The following is a 217-nucleotide window of genomic DNA, read 5'->3' as shown; positions in this document are numbered from 1 at the left end:
CGCCCCACCCTTGTTGTCGGTCGTAGAACACTTGGAGTGGGGGGGAGGGGGGTTGCAATGGGGCGAAGGAATTCAACATTGCGTATTTGATTTTTTTTATGTGTGTGTTGTTTAATTTCTGATTTTCTCTGTTATGTTAGTTATAATTTGGGGGCGTGGTGAGCGGTGAAAAATTGTCGGCATCTGCCTTTTCTCCACTACTTACGCCACGGATTAA

Source organism: Penaeus monodon, chromosome 28 (assembly GCF_015228065.2).
Source record: "Penaeus monodon isolate SGIC_2016 chromosome 28, NSTDA_Pmon_1, whole genome shotgun sequence".
Taxonomy (NCBI): domain Eukaryota; kingdom Metazoa; phylum Arthropoda; class Malacostraca; order Decapoda; family Penaeidae; genus Penaeus; species Penaeus monodon.
The sequence above is the reverse complement of the archived record's forward strand: the minus strand, read 5'-3'. Positions refer to the sequence as shown.